The sequence below is a fragment of the Sarcophilus harrisii genome, chromosome 6, assembly GCF_902635505.1.
Source record: "Sarcophilus harrisii chromosome 6, mSarHar1.11, whole genome shotgun sequence".
In the NCBI taxonomy this organism is placed as follows: Eukaryota; Metazoa; Chordata; class Mammalia; order Dasyuromorphia; family Dasyuridae; genus Sarcophilus; species Sarcophilus harrisii.
Genome location: NC_045431.1, coordinates 142029454 through 142046047, shown reverse-complemented (window position 1 = coordinate 142046047; position 16594 = coordinate 142029454). Strand labels below are relative to the sequence as shown.

The 16594-nt window shown below is 33.1% G+C and overlaps 1 long non-coding RNA gene across 1 annotated transcript in view; it reads left to right on the top strand.

Moving 5' to 3' along the window:
* Positions 1-4055: 4055 nt before the first annotated feature.
* LOC116419932 overlaps positions 4056-16594 on the top strand; it is a 57752-nt gene continuing 45213 nt past the window's right edge. Inside the window, exon 1 of the long non-coding RNA XR_004230254.1 lies at positions 4056-4163. This is a non-coding gene — a long non-coding RNA (uncharacterized LOC116419932). The remainder of the gene's footprint in view (positions 4164-16594) is intronic.

Here is a 16594-nt window from a genome sequence, read left to right as displayed (position 1 = left end):
GAAGGTGCCTCTAACTCCACTTCAGCTCTTTTTTTCTGGGCTAGAACCCTAAACCTATAGCTCCTCCCTCTAGTAAGTGCCTCCTTGTTCCACTGCTTCTGCCTTCACTAGGTGTGTTGGTTCCTTTTCACCCAGGGCTGTGTCTCAGTAGCATAGCTGTGACTGACACTCCTATTCGACAGAAATTCCCTCAGTCCTCCTGGACTCAGACTCCCAGACTCCCACTTTCCTTTTGCTGTTAGGGAGGTGAAAGTTCCTGTGGTTGTACTTTAGGCTCCCTATAAACCCAGCTAGCCCCAGGGATCTGCACATACTTTTTTCTTAAGGGCTAGCCTGGAGGTTTTTATACTCTACATTGCTTAAACCCTTAGACCTGGGATCTTTTGGGGTCTTTTCTGTTGGTCCTTCCAGGACTACTCCTTTTCTGCCCCAAATCTACTTGTTTTTCACCAGTCTCTGTTCTTCCTGAGTTACACTTTTCTTCTGTTTGTGGAATAAATCTGGAGAGCTTAGAATTTTCTGACTTACTCCCATCTTCCCAGAATGCTTCTCTTTCATTCACTTTCACAGTTATAATTACTACCTATTTACCTTGATTGTATTTTTGCTTCTGTTTGTCTTCTCTTCTATCAGTTTCTCCTCCCTACTCTCAACTTTTACTTAATTTCTTCCCCTCTTCCTTATCTGTCTGGTAAAATAGATTTCTGAGTGTATATATCATCTCTCCCCTTTGAGTCAATACATATGAGAGTAAGGCTCAAATGATGCCTTTCACCTACTCTTCTATTTTTCCTCCATTGAAATAGGTTTTTCCTGCCTTTGCTTTTTAAAAAATTGATTTCAGGTATTATTTTAAAGTTGTTTGAAAGGGACTATTTGGACAGTTAAACTGATAGCTGTCCCCAATTTACCATAGTGATTCCACTCCCATACATCTAAATTTAATCACTTTATTGCTTTAAAAAAAGAAATATGGGCCTTGTTTTAAACATGTTGAGTTTGAGATGGCCAATAGACCTTAGATAACTGTGGATAATGGACAATTGTTCAAGAGAAATATTAGAGTTGGTTATATAGATCTTGGAATCATTTGAATAAAAATAGCAATTAAATTCACAGAGTTGATAAAGTCACCAAAGTAAAGTATAGAGACAGAAGAGAAATGAACCTAGATTTCATACTTTTGGGTACCTATATTGAGAAGATATAGAATTATGGCCCAGCAAAGTTGACTGAAGACATGATTAAGAAGAAGACCAAGAATGAGTATGTTCAAAAACAAAACAAAACAAAAACCTCAGAGAGGGATTGATAGACTATTAAATCCCAAAGAGAAATAAATAATAGTAATGATTGAATAAAAAACTAAAGTATTTGACAATTAAGAGAGCATTGGTAATAGTGAGGAGAGCAGTTTGAGTTGAGTCAGTTTGAGTTCTTAGGTATATCATGTCCGCTCTGGGTAGTAAACCTCAGAATCAGGAAGATATGAGGTAAAGTCCTGCTTCAGATACATACTGCTTGTTCAATCCAAAATAAGTCATTTCCCCAGCCAACTCCCTAAGATCACAAATTATAAAGTAGATAAAAAATTCCCTATGGCAAAGGAAGAAAATTTTTTCACTAGTTCTTTGTTAGTGAAATCACAGATTTGGGTAGATATACATGCGCATGTGTGGGTTTATAGGTATATGTATATATGTTGTCTATGTGTGCATGTGCACATAAAGATATCACATGCACACAGCATGCATATATTTTATAAATTTGCATGAATGTCTATTATGTCTATATAGACCCCATCCATCCATGTATGTATGAATGTCTATTTCAAGATGCCATCCAAATCCAAGTCCCTCCACAGAGACAGGCAGTTATGAGGAAATTTTTTCTCCCTTCAACTTTTAGAAAAGTTGGGAATGGGAATTACTAATATTCATGGTTCTGTCTTAAAAGGAAATAGTTACAGATTATGTATATATATATATATATTTCTGGAGATGGGAGAAACTGAATTCTTATAAATGATCCCTATCTCTTACCAGAAGCTTGACTTTTGCTGAGGCCTTATCTTTTACAATAGACTTCTTCCTGGAGACTCACCTGAGTTACCCTCATAGAGATCCTTCTAAAAACAATGAACAGTGACTCTTACATACCTATGGAATAGCCAACTATGGAAAGTCTTTTTTCTGTTAATTCAAAGAGATTAAAAAAATATAGAATCTTAATGTTATTAACAAAGTCATATCATCTCTCAAGCCCCTTGGAAGTCTCTACAACTAAGTGGGAAAGGGAAACTCCCTAAGTAATTAAATTTTACCTAGCCCAATTGCCAAAGACATTCCTGTTTGTAGTCTTTAAATGAAATTAAAGGCAAACATGCAGACCAATTACCATCCATTTAATCTTTTATCTAGCGAAAGAAGGAATTAAAGTATTATTGAACAAGTAGGGAACATTTTGAGAGGAAATGGAACTTAAGACATAGAACTCTTTTTTAGTGGAAATGGGAAGAGAGAAGAGAAAGGGGTATGAGAAGTTAGAATTTCATTAGCCATCTTGATTTTCTATGGAATCTTGGTCTATGGTGGAAATGTTTACCAGTAACTGGGCTTATATTTCATTGCTGTCTTTTTTCCCCCTTTGGTGGATGAGGATGCTGAGTGTCTTGGTGGAAACTGAACTCACCTATCATTCTCAGCCTTAGTCATATACATATTTCTATATCACCTCTGATTCTTGTTATCTGACTAGATCAAAAAACTTTTGAATCAGTATATTATTCTGATATGTATCAGAATATAGAATATTCTACTGAATAGCCTCTGAGGATGGTTTGATCTTTCCAAATTATGTAGAGGAAATCTTGTGAAAACTACAAGTCATAGAAATCAGGTTTTAAGCTAATTCTTTCACATGCATAAATTTTTATAACATGTGGAATGATATAGCATCTTGTTAGTAATATTCCAAAACTATTTGGGAATTTCTGTACATTCTGGAACAATATCAATATATTTATCAGTGTTTATTATTTTATCAAGTAGGATAGGACTTACTTGGAATTAAAAAAACTCTTTTAAAATTTCTTCAGGGAATGGATGTTTTAAAATCTGATGAAGATGATCTTATAGTTTCTCCTGGGATTTTGACAATGGTTTCAATATAGACTTCAAAGAAAAAAAAGTTAATTTATTCAGTAAGAATTACTTTTATCCAATCTCTAGTTTTATATTATCTTTCTCATTATAATTTTTTAAATTTAATTTACCTTTTTTTTGTAGCAGCTATTCTTTTTTTTTTCTTTTAACAGTCTTCTTGCTGTTCTTAGAAATGCAAGAATTCTTTGTCATTTTATAGAGAAATCAATAACAATTCCTGTCACTTTCAGGTTACTTTGAAAATTTTTGTTTTTCTTAGGATTAATTAGTTGCTTTGTAACAATAATTTCTCAGTTCTTATCATTTTTTGTAGCTATTGTTGTTTTCAACCCTACTTTATTTTGTATTTGTGTGATTGAATGACATTTCATTCCTGCCACATCAACAGTTGTGACAAACATGATTGATAGTCATTCAGGTGAGCTCTTAAAGATTTACTACTTTTGTATTTTTTCTTAAAGTAGTATCTATTCTTATAAAGCACAGGATTAATATATTACAGAAGGCGGTTCAATGAATCCATGGAGATGAAATCATACATACACACATATATATGTATGTGTACACATGTTTGTAAATGTTTGGGTATGTGTGTTTGTGTTTCATTTTAGAAAACCTGTATTTTCATTTCGGCAAAACTAGCCTACCTGCCCTGTGGTGAAATATATCCAAACAGCTTTTCTGAAGTTCTTATGGATTAGAGGTCCATAGCATAAAATGTTTCTTTTCAAAAAAACTCAGAGTAATTGCTCACAAATACTTAAACTCTTTTGGGTATTCTACAATTTTTTGAGTCTTTTATTATTTTGTTTTCATTTTAAAGTTATCTTATTTATCTAAGTGAAATGTAGATTCATACCACCAATTGTGTTCTCTATTATTTTCAGAAATCTGTGAAGAAATTTGAAATGCCTGGTATTTGAGAGAGTACAAAATTAATTTTCATCCCAAAAAATCTGAATGATCCTTGGCAGAGGGGACCCTTAGTTGAATGGGGAGGTGAGTGACCTAGGGCTAAGTACTGTCACAAACAACTATCACCATGAAGTGATTTGCTTTCTCACCTGAAGGATGGAAGGATAACTACCAGTCAAAGGCAAGAACCCAATCCTCATGGTGCCAGTCCCCCATCTTCTTTTGGAAGCTCATTCATTGAGTGGGTAGGATGAAACTTTATTTTTTTTCCCTTCTGTTTTAAATTATCTTTGAATTAAGGAAACCTTTTACACATTCACAGACAGGAAGTAATATACAACATTTTTGTAAAGTGATTACAGTTAATTAAAATTGAATAACCATGAATTTGGATATGAGTGCAATCCCCAGACCCACCACTTATGATAGGCTTGCGTAATCTGGGGTACATGAGTGTTTTACTATAGGGAAAGGCAAGAGAGGGTGATCTTGGTCCTCCCATATTTGTATACCCAAAAGAAAGGGTAGATCAAAGAGGTAATTGAGACTATTGACATATTAATATATTGTGATCATTTATGAAATATGAAAAACTTACTGACAAAATTAAAGAAAGCAATTTAATTGAACAAACAAAAATTGTGCAGTTTTAATTGCTAAACCATGGATGAGATCAACAATTCAGGTGAATCAGAGTCAACAACTAGAAAAGGAAGGGAAATCTGGGCTCTATACTAGTTGACTTCAGTGCTTTCCTCTAAAATACAGTAGTTTAGACTCATCCAGATTCTTAGTTTTCTTTCTTTTTAATTCTTCATTACTGCTATAGGTGATGTATAAGAACAACTGGGTAGTCTGATAACACTTTTATTTCATTTATTTTTTTCCTGAGGCAATTGGGATTAAGTGACTTGCCCAGGGTCACACAGCTAGGAAGTGTTAAGTGTCTGCGGCTAGATTTGAACTCAGGTTCTCCTGACTTCAAGGCTTTTGCTCTACCTAGTGCACCACCTAGCTGTCCCTAATTATACTTTTGATGTGTTGTTATTTTTGAAGATTTCTGAGAACTTTCATTACAGACAGGAATAGCCTCATGAAGATTCCCTAAATGGCCTAGAGGCTGTTTAGTGAATATCTCACTCTTAAAAAATACTTTTTCCCTATTATTGAATGTCTCCTTGTTTTTCTCTGTTAATGGAAAAATCATCAAAGTTAGTTATTTTTTCCTGGATCACTATTCAAACAAAATTACATCAAAAATTAGTTTAACTCATAAATAAAATTGCATCAGAAAACTGTTTAAAATATATTTTCACCTTTAGTGGATCCCAATGACACTACAACATTCAATAAGTATTAAATGAAAAAAAATTTTCATTAGGTCTGTACCAATACAAAAAGGATGCCACAATTAATCTTGGATGAATTCCTAGAGTATGATATACATATACAAATATATATATACACATATAAACATATACCTACTCACACATACCTATACACAAATATATACATACGTATGTATATATTTACATATATATGTATTGAGGGAGAGACAAAGGGAATACAATACTGACCCTTTAAATAAATATCCTCTTATATACATATATTCAAATAGAATCTCTCTCTCTCTCTCTCTCTCTCTCTCTCTCTCTCTTTCTCTCTCTCTCTCTGCTTGAGGCTGATTTTCACTCTTACTCTACATTCAAGTTGCCAGGTAATATTGTTTCAGCCATAAAAATAAACTTTTCAGAGATCTAGAGATAACCCTAGTGTTGGGGAAATTGTTAGCAATACTCACAACTTTAGCACCTGATCCCCCACAAGTGTGCTATTTACACAAAATCAACCGAAAGTCAATAACACTTTAATCTGAAACATTTACTGAGTAAAAATAAAAGTTAAAAAGCAAAATAATCATATAATAACATTTATTATTAGATATAAAAGAATAATGTAAGCATTCCAGTTCAGTCTTAAACTGGTATCACATTTTCCCACTAATTCTACACAGTATAAATGGGGATGAGTGTTAGGCATAGTTACAGAAAATTAACAATGGATCATATAAGTAAGGAAAACCATGTACCTTCGGCAATTTATACTTCCAGATAATAAGTATGGATGTTTATGGATCAGTCTGCATCAGCTACTGAGAACTCTTCTCATATGAGTCTTTTTCCCCTTTCCCTGTAAAATAAAGCATTTTTGTCCTGTATTGAAGACACAGAAGCAGTGTTTATAAGTTGTTTTTTTAAGCTAAGCCTTTAAGCTTCTAGTCTGCAGTGCTATACTTTTGAGTATTTTCTAATTTCCTTCAGTTTCAAGCTATTCAGTTTAGTACTGGGTTCTTCAAAAGCATTAGGGTTTATTTTCTAAAGGCTTTTAAGCATTTATCACTCAAACCAGAGAGGGAAAAAAGGGAATGTAATGAAGTCTTTAAGATGCTTTTTCTTATCAAATATAATCTAAGAGAAAGGAGTAAAGAGAGGAGAGACAGGCAGAGAAAGAGAGAGAGAGAAAGAGTGAGTGAGAGAAACAGAGAGACAGAGACAGAGAGAGACAGAGAGACAGAGAGAGACAGAAAGAGACAGAGACTGAAAGAGAGAGAGAGACAGAGACAGAAAGACAGATACAGAGACAAAGACACAAAGACGGAGACAGACACAGAGGCACAGAGAGACAAGACAGAGAGACACAAAGAGAAGGGGAGGATCCTTTTTCATACCAACTCTTTACTGACATCCTACAATAAACCATTTCAAATAGCAAAGATTTCCTCCAATCTGTTTATTAAATTCTCAGTTTTGCTTCTCCAGTCTTTCTCTTCCATCAGGTCCCAACTTCTGAATTCTGTAAGTAGCTTCTTTAATCTTTCTCATGTATTTAGTTTCTGCATTTGCTACTTTCCAATCCTCTATTCTGGCTTTTAACCTCTCACTTTTAAAATCTTAAAACATGGTTTCTTCATATGTATTGACTTCATACCAATTTAGGTTAACAAAAATCAAATCCATATATCTGCCAGTCACTATACAAATAATTATTATACAATATTCCCATAGTTCCCAAACATATTTAAAAATTTAATTCCTCAGTTTCAAAATTCTGGAAACAGTAACATTCAAACTGGCTGATAGGAATAATGTAATGCTACTGAAAACCAATGCTATTGTCTCAGAGAATGATTTTTCTTAGGTCTTCTAAGTACTGTTATCTGAGGACCTTTTTTTTCCAGAGAATAATCTAGGAAAGTCAGCAGGGATAAAATAGAAGAGATGTACACAAACACAATAATAACAATCAGGAATAGAACTTAATAGAAAAAAGCAGAGGTAGTAATCATTGAACTCAGACAAAGTTAAAGTTAATATTGTTTTAGAGTATTGAACACAACTAGATAGTGTAAGGTTAGAATATAGCTGTGGAATAGGAAATGATTTATTTAGTGGGTTTAGAATATTTTTTAAAGACTTTGTCCTACAAAGGAAGATGTTATCTATCTGCAGAGAAGCAGAGGACAAACAAGCATAATACAACCTTACAAATATATATATATATATATATATATATATATATATATATATTTAAATGTATATGTGTATAATATATGTGTATATTAGGCATCAATGTATATGTAGCCTTATAGTATGTGTATATATTATACATATACATAGATACATAAATATAACAGTATTTAACTGTAACTTACTAGGGAGACATGGAGGGAGGAAAGAGGAAAAAAATAAAAAAAAAATTTAAAGTGAACAGCAGAGGACAAAAGAAAACCTACAAGAAAGCAAAAATGGAGAATTCTGAATATAATTTGAAAATTATTGTTGCATATTTTGAATACTCTCATATTTTGTTGTGCACATGACAATTTTTTCTTCTTTTCTGTTTTTTTCTATTTTGTATTTGTTTCAAACAATGTATTTTTAAAAAGAACGACTTTGAGCAAATAAATGTTCTTGTCTATTATTAATACATTTGATCTCACATGAAAAAAATGCTATGTGCATCTAGAGAAAGAACTGATAAATATAAGTGTAGATAGAATAGTTTTGTATATGTATGCAAAAGTTAAAAAAAGAAAAAAAATTACATGATAATTTTGTTGTATATTTGAAAGGATAGTAACTTGTACATATTAGATTTGCAGTTCCATGTACAATCAATCATCTTTTGTTGTATTATGTTATGGAAATGCTTGTTTTATTTGATAAATTAGAATTTAAGCTTTTAAATAGGGAATTGTATGACAGGAAAAGAAGATGGGCTAGCTAAATGGTGAACATAAGAGATAACAAATGGACACCCATTAGTACGCTCATGATTTCAGAAGAAAGCAAGAGGCTTTAAGTATATTAAGTGACCCATTGTAATATAGACATTTAAGACAGTAAGTACTTGATGACAACTATTAGAGTAGGATATGGTTTAGGTTGGTAAAGGATGTGCAAGTATATATAGGTTATATTGTTGGTAGAAACTTTCAAATCAGTGAGATCACAGCTGTGTTTGAGTATGTAATCATTTTCTCTTCTATTAGGCTAAATTCTGTCCAGAGGAATGGTGCTGTAAGGTCTGTCAGAATTCATAACACTTTCATAGATTTTATGGATGCAGTATGATTAAGAGGTAATCTGTTGAGTTTCCCATCCTAAGTATTGCATATGTATTTTTAAAATTAACAGGCATTTTTTTTCTTTCTTTTTTGGGAAGGGGGGAGAAAAGAAAAAAAAAAAACAAATTCTTGTAACACACATGAATAGTCAAGGAAAAAAAAAATTACACATTCTATGTCCAAAAATGGGTTTTCCATGTTTAATCCAGTTAGGCAATATTCTTCATTATCAGTTTTTAGACCATGTTAATTATTCAAATGATCAGAGTTCCTAAGTCTTTCAGAATGGTTTATTTTATGAAATTATTGTTATGTTGAAACAGTTATTATAAATTATTCTCCTGGTTCTTTTTGCTTTAATCTGCATCAGTTCATACAAGTTTTCCAGATTTCCCTGAAATAATCTTTTTCATCATGTAGGTAAGGGTAGGTAAGACTTGTCAGTACTTGTCAGACCACACTTCAAAACTGCTTTCAGAATGACTGGTTCAATTCCCAAAGTTTTATCAAAAGTGCATTTTTGTTTGTTTGTTTGTTTTGTTTTGTTTTGTTTTTATGTCAAAGCAACTCCAACATTTTTAATTTTCCTTTTTCTGAACATTGCCAAATTTCTTTGATAAAGCTCTTATTTATAAGATATATAAGGAAATGATACAAATTTGTAGAAATAAAATCCTTTTCTCAATTGATAAATAGTCAAAATAAACAGGAAGTTTTCAAGGTAGTAAAACAAGCTACCAATAGCCATAAGAAAAAAATGTTCCAAATCATTAATATTTTAAGCAATTAAAATGAACATAACTCTGAGGTTCTACTTGTTGCACATATGTGAGTGTATATACACATATATTTCTTAATTTCATACACACATTATATATACACATAAATGCACAATATGTATGTATATGTGCACATTGGCTCCCCTGACTCAATTTTACCTTATTTAGGAATTTTTTTAAAATAAAGAAAAAAGTATAAAAGTAAGCTATGACAAAAAGTTAATTGTATATTACCATAAACAATTCTAAAATGGAATAGCTAATTTAGTATTAGCTCAGTAAGATCAGTATTGATGTATAGGAAAGTGCACATTTAAACTTAGAAAATGAGCTGGCAAAATGTTTAAATAATCAAACACTTAAGTGATTCTAACAATTGATTTTGAATCAATAAAATTGATGAACAAAGATTAATCTTGCACAGTATTTTATTTTTAGTATGTAAGTAAAAGAAATCATTGACATATATTATGAATCTATATGCTTCCCTATAATTATGATCTGCTACTGAAAGTAATCTTACTGATTGCTATAAAATAAAATAGTTAGCAATCAATTTTATATTGTGTAATTTTTAAAAATCACCATGTAAGATGAAATATGCTAATGGAAGAAAGCCTTCTTGATACCTTTTCATTTAATTTTTTATTATAGCATTTTATTTACAAAAGATATGCATGGGTAATTTTTCAACATTGACCCTTGCAAAACCTTCTGTTCCAACTTTTTCCCTCCTTTCCCCCACCCACTCCCCGAGATGGCAGGTAGGCCAATACATGTTAAATATGTTAAAGTATATGTTAAATCCAGTATATACACATATATATACAGTTATCTTGCTATACATGAACAATTGAATCTAGAAAGAAAGAAAAAAAAATCTGAGAAGGAAAACAAGAATGTATGCAAACAATAACAGAAAAAGTGGAAATGCTGTTTTGGTTCACACTCATTTCCCATAGTTCTCTCTCTGGGGGTAGCTGATTCTCTTCATTACTGAAGAATTGGAACTGGTTTAAATCATCTTATTGTTGAAGAGAGCCACATCAGAACTGATAATCGTAAAATCGTGTTGTTGCCATGAATAATGATCTTCTGGTTCTGCTCATTTCACTTAGCATCAGTTCATGTTATTCTCTCCAAACTTTTCTGAAATCATCCTCATTTCTTACAGAACAATAATTTCTTACAGAACAATAATATTCCATAACATTCACATACCACAAATTATTCAGCCATCTCTAATTGATGGGCATGCATTCAATTTCTAGTTTCTAGTCACTACAAAAAAGGCTGCCACAAACTTTTTTGCACATGAGGGTCCCTTTCCCTTCTTTAAGTTCTCTTTGGGATATAAGCCCAATACTGGATCAAAGGGTGTGCACAGTTTGATAACTCTTTGAGCATAGTTGCAATTTGCTCTCCAGAATGCTTGGTTTCATTTGCCCACAATTTATCACTGTCCTAGTTTCCCCCCCCAATATTTCCAGTAAATGGAATTCACCTGTTTAATTGAATGTCCATCTTCTTTCCTGGAAGAAAATTCTCAGTTTAGCTGGGTAGTTTATTCTTGACTACATTCCAAGTTCCTTTGCCTTTCGGAATATCAGCTTCCAAACCATTCAGTACTTTAATGTGGAAGCTGCTAGATCCTGAGTAATCCTTTTTGTGGTGGTTCTGTATTTGAATTATTTTTTCTGGCTGCTTGTAATATTTTTCCTTGGTTCAATAGTTCTGAAATTTAGCCACAATATTCCTTGGGATTTTAATTTTGGGGTCTTTTTCAGGGATTGTTCAATGAATTCTTTCAATGGTTATTTTACCTTCTAATTCTATGACATCTGGGCAGTTCTCTTTGATGATTGCCTGAAAAATAGTGTCTTGACTTTTTTTCATAATGATTTTCAGGGAGTCCAATAATCCTTAGATTATCTCTCCTAGATCTATTTTCCAGGCCTATTATTTTCCCAAATAGGTATTTAACATTTTTTTCTTTTTTCATTTTTTTTGGTTTTGTTTGACTGATATTTTGATGTCTCATTGTGTCATTAACTTCCATTTTTTTCAGTTCTGATTTTTAATGAATTAATTTCTTCATTTTTAAAATTTCTTTTTGTATTTGTCTACTTGAGTTTTTAACTGGGTTGTTTTGTTCTATGAATTTTTTTCCATTTCACAAAAAAATTTTAAGGAGTTATTTTCTTTTTCCAATTCACAAATTCTGTTTTCCTGGGTGTTCTTTTACCTTTTACATTTCACATTTCAGCGAGTTTTCTGTTTTCACTTTATCAAATCTTTCTTTTAATGAGTTATATTCCTTTTCCAAACTCTCTTGTAAAGTTTTCCTTTCCTTTCCCCATTCTTTCTGTAGCTCTCTTTTAAGATCTTTTAAAAATTTCATCCAGGAGAGCCTTGTGTGGTGGGCACTAGGTTATATCCCCCTTTGGGGCTTTTAGAGCTCAGCAAGCTTTGCCTTTTTACTCTTTTTCTTTGTTTTGTTTTATTTTGTTTTGTTTTATTTTGTTTTGTTTTCAATGTTGGGACCTGCTTTTTGGGGAAAGGTGGTTCCAAGCTTCCTATATAGACTCCCAGAAGCAGCAAAGGCTGTGATGGGATTGTGCTGAGTCAGCTGGGTGTGGCCAGGTTCTGTGAGATTCTGGTGCTTTGGGGTACAGTCTTTAATTTCCACATTTGTGTTGGATGTTTTATAATTTCTCTGCTGATCTACTGGCTTGCAATCAGGGCAGAGTAGCCAACACTGTGGTAGAGTCCTCCCCTTAGATTCTTCCCCTCATCGAGACTGCACTCTGCAAAGTCTGCTCAGTGTGTACTGGCTTCCATGCCTGTCTCCCTGCTTATACCGAGTCACCTCCTCCCATGGCCTGACTCGATCAAAACAGACCTTTTCTGGTGATCTTTGGAATTATCTTTTGCTGTTAATTTCCTGCACTCCTAATATTTGTGGATTCTGTCGGTCTAGCACTAATTCAGAGGCTGAATTTCATAATTTGTGTGAGGGTAGCAAGAGAGCTCAGAAAGAAGCATGTGACCTCTCCACCATCTTGGCTCTGCCTCTTTTTAAATTTATTTTTAATGAAGATTTTTTTTCTCTATAAGTGATGACGTACTATTCTCTGTAGTCATTTGTTAAAGAACTATTTAGTAAATCAAGGTCATGGAATGTTGTTCAGGAATGCTTAATAATGTTTCTTAAAGGTGTGTTTCTTTTTTTTAAAGTCACTACTATAAGAAAGTATATGTTAAAACATTGAGCATCAATTAATTTTAGATAAAAGTCATTTGTTATTAAAGACAAAATTTTTCATTTTATACCACTTGTGTCCTTTAACCAATTCATTATTTTTATGATTCCACCTGGGAACAAGTTTCTCCCTTTTAAAGCTTTAAAATTCTTAAGAAGCCATTCTCCATTTTCAGCAATTCTAACTATATATTAGGCATGCCAAATATTACATTTCATCTCAATTGCCTTGATCTATATTCTCTATTACATCTTTCCTCATTGGCTATTTTTATTCTTTTCTAATTTTTTTAAATTTACACACACACGTACACACACACACACACACACAAATACACAAGATCAAAGATCTAAAGCTGGAAGCTGGAATACCTTTGAGACTTTTAATTTAAACTGTTCATTTTATAGATGAAGGCCTAAGGGCCAGATTTGTTAAGAGATGTATAAGTCAAACAGTGGTAAAGCAGGATTTGAATCCATATCTTCTTTTAGAAAGTATATGTTTGATAATTTTATTTTATTTTTGTTTCTCATAATTTATTTCCTCCCAAATGCATGTCTATCTTGACACAAAATTCTTACTTTTAGCATTCATATTTTGAGTTTCAGAATTTTTTAACCTCCTTCCCTCCCCTTCCCTCTTTGCCTAAAATGAACACAATTTAATGTTTTATATATATATGCAATAATGTAAAAAAAAATAGTCACAATTGTGAAAGAAGAAACAGAAAAAAGTAAAAAATACAATAAAAATAAAGTGAAAAAATATGCTATGATCTTCATTCAGAGTCCATCAGCATTTTCCATTATGGGTCCTTTGTTAGGAATCCTTGTATTGCTGGGAAAAGCTAAGTCATTCATAGTGGATCACCATACAACATTGCCAATACTGCAGACAATCCCTTCCTGTTTCTGCTCATTTAATTTTGCATCAGTTCTTACAAGTTTTGCTAGATTTTTCTGGAATCTTCCAGCTTATCATTTCTTATAACAAAATTTCATATAACACAACTTGTTCACTCATTTCCCAATTGATGGATATCTCCTCAATTTCTAATTATTTTTGTCACCACTAAAAGGCTGCTATAGTTTTTGCACATACAATTCCTTTTCCTTTTTTTATGATATCTTTGGGATATAGATCTAGTAGTGGTATTGCTAAATCAATGAGAATGCATATTGTCCTTTGGGCCTAGTTCTTAACTGCTCTCCAAAGATCTCCTAGATCTTTCTTGACTGGAGGGCTGGTGTTATTTCCATCACCATCTCTATTATTTAAAGTTAACATGATTTTGGGGAAGTTCAATGACTCACTAAGTGTCAACTAGCTAGTAAGTGAGTATTGTAAGGCAAAAAGTCAAACCCACTGACTGCAATGCTTTTTCTGGTGCAATTTGCTGCAATTTTCTCTCAACTTTTCCTCATCTCTAAATCAGAACCTTACTATGACAGTTTTTAATAAGTTGCTGATCCCTGGCACATAGATTCATTCTAAATTTGAGGAGGAGGAAGAAGGAAGAAAAATCAGTAAGATCTACAAAGATGGAGTATAAGATGGATTATTCTCATATTATCCATGGCAACTCTTCCAAAACCTTTTCTCCAGACTTTAATTCCTAGGAGAATCTTCCTAGTCAGTATTACCATAAAGCAAATTACTTACTTTCTACTTGAGCCAGATCACTGAGGCCACATTATAAGCTTCATTAGCCCCCTGCATCGTATCTCTGAAATTTCTCAATGATGTTACCCATCTCTTCTCTCCAGTAACAGAGGATCCTAGTCAGACTCTACCTTTATCTTTTGTCATATAGACTGTAAACATGTATAGGAAATGAATTACCTTTTATTTCTTTGTATTCACAGTGCCAAAGTGCCCAGCACATAGTAGACAAAATAAATATTTGTTACTATCTAATTCTTTCCAATATATCCTTGAGATTCTTGTTCCCTCTTTTTTCATTTATGTTCTATATCTCCAACATAATTGCTCTCAACCCAGCTGCCTATAACCATGTTCAGATCTCCCTAATCTTAAAAAAAAGAAATAAAACAACAATAAAATGTTTGACCTCATACTACTATTCCACAGTACTATTACTATTATTCCTGCTCCTATTACCCCTACTCCTACTCCTTCCCCTTCCCTGTTGCCTTCCCTTTCTTCTTCCCTTTTCCATTTCCATTCCCCTTCTCTCACTCCTCTTCCTCTTCTGTCTCCTCTTCCTTCCTCTCCTCCCCCTCTTCTTTCCTCTTGTCTTTCCTCTCCCCTTCTCTTTCTCCTTCCCTTATTTCCCCTTCTTTGCCCCTCCCCTTCACCCTCTTCCTCTATCCTCTTCTGCTCTTTCTTATCCTCCTTCTTCCTCTTCCCCTCCCCCTTTCCCTCTTTCCTCTCTTTGCCCTCTTCCACCCCTCTCCTCCCTCACCCCTTCCTCCTATTTCTATCCCTCCTCTGCCTTCTCTTCCTCCTCCTCAAATTGAGTTTAATTCCCAGACTCTGGATTCCATTGCAAGCACTCTGCTGAAATTGCATAGGTCAACAATGACCTAATCAACAAACAGTATCTTACTATTGACCCCTTTTTCTTTTCTATATTTTTTCTTCCTTTTGTTTCACAGACATCATATTTGTCTAGTTGTTCTACGTTTCTAATCATTTCTCTACTACTGTCACCTACCCCTCTTCTCAAATGCTTGAAAATATGTCTGTACTCCAGAGTAACATCTCTCTGTTCTTAGACAGTTCTCCACTCACTAACCTCATCTTCTTTGAAATACATGTAATCTAGCTCTATCTCACAATCAAATCCTGGTGACAATTTTGTATATATCTTCAAATTCTGAGCAAATATGCTACAATTTATATTAAAGAATGTCACTAGGCCCTCACTGTTGCTAGATAATCTTTCTATACACTCAACTCATTATTTCTTTTCTGTAGAGATATCAACTCTTTTCAAACTGTTCATTCCTCCTCAGACTTCCCATAGCTCTTAATGTCCCCAGACTCTTAGCTGAGAAACTTGCCTTATGTTTTACAGAAAAAGAGAAGTTATTTTCCTTTATCTCCCTTCCTCCTCCCCCAATTCCTTGTTTCATGTCAATCAGAGGACTACAGCTATTATTTATTTCGTATATTTAACTTCTGTTTTTTTTTTTTTCTTTTTGATAAAGCCAACATTTCTAGTACTATACTGAATAATAGTGGTGAAAATGGGCATACTTGTTTTACCTCCAGTCTTATTAGGGATGTGTTTAGTTTCTCCCCATTATAAATTATGCTCACTGATGTTTTTAGATAGCTACTGCTTTTTATTTAAAGTAAACTCCATTTATTCCTATGCTTTCTGTTGTTAATAGGAATGAGTGCAGTATTTTATCAAAAGCTTTTTTCTGCTTTATTGGGATTATCATATGATTTCCATTAGTTTTATTATTTATATGATCAATTATGCCAATAGTTTTCCTTATATTGAACCAGCCCTGCATTCCTGATGAGAACCACATTTGGCCTTAGTGTATTATCTTGTTGATAAGTTGTAATATTTTTGCTAATATTTTATTTAAATTTTTTGTATCAATATTCATTAGTCAGACTGGCTTGTAATATTTTTTCTCTGTTTTTGATTCTTCCTGGTTTAAGTATATAATCACTATATTTGTATTATAGAAGGAATTTTGCAGGACTCCTCTGCCTATTTTTCTAAATAGTTTACATAGTATTGGAATTAATTGTGCATTAAGGGTTAGGTAGAATTCTATTGTAAATCCATCGGGCCCTGGAGAGTTTTTTTTAGTGAGTTCATTGATGGCTTGTTCAATTTCTTTTTCTAAAATGGGATTATTT